This window comes from Chenopodium album, chromosome 21 (assembly GCF_948465745.1).
Source record: "Chenopodium album chromosome 21, dcCheAlbu1.1, whole genome shotgun sequence".
In the NCBI taxonomy this organism is placed as follows: domain Eukaryota; kingdom Viridiplantae; phylum Streptophyta; class Magnoliopsida; order Caryophyllales; family Amaranthaceae; genus Chenopodium; species Chenopodium album.
The window spans coordinates 17,389,717-17,390,498 of record NC_137854.1 but is presented as its reverse complement, the minus strand read 5'-3'; positions in this window follow the sequence as shown (position 1 = coordinate 17,390,498).

The window sequence follows — 782 nt, the reverse complement described above, 5'->3', positions numbered from 1 at the left end:
ATTGAGAAAGAACGAATAGCAAGAGTATTTCAAAAAAATATATATACACATAACCTCTAGTCTAGAGTGGCTAGCTTTTAAAAGGTTTTTGTGACCATAGAGTATGTTCGGAGTTGTTTGAACTAGAGTCGTTGGCTAACATTATTTGACCAATGAGTCCTATAAGAGCGATCATTCCCATCGTATTTACATCATCTAAGAAAAAAACCGCTACTTCAAGTGGCGGTTTATGAAATAAAAACCGCTACTTCAAGAAGCATGGGATAAACCGTTACTCAAGTAGCAGTGTTCTAGCATGAACTGCTACTTCAAGTAGCAGATTTTGTTGTTATTTTTTTAAACAAAATATTATTACATCAATTAAAAATCTTGCAATCACGATATCAACACAACCACCACAAATAACAAAATTATGAACTTAAATATTCTAATCCATGGAAGTCTAAATTCTATTAGGTTGTGTTTGTCAAAAATAAAATAAAAAAAAAAACTATAAGGTTGTGTTTGGATATACTTAATTCATTTCAAATTAAAGATTTCAATTTCAAAATTTAAATTTTTATAATTCAAATCCAAAATAATCGTTTGGGAGATAGTAGAATTTCAATTCATAGATTTCAAATTCCCTATAATGTATGAAGAGGAATACATTTTCTGCAGATAGATATATGCAGAGTAATTAAACATTGAAAAACTGAAATTATTTAATTGATAAATGGATAATTTTAAATTGAAGGATCAAACAAAATTAATTAAGAGAACAACTTATCTTTAGCAACATG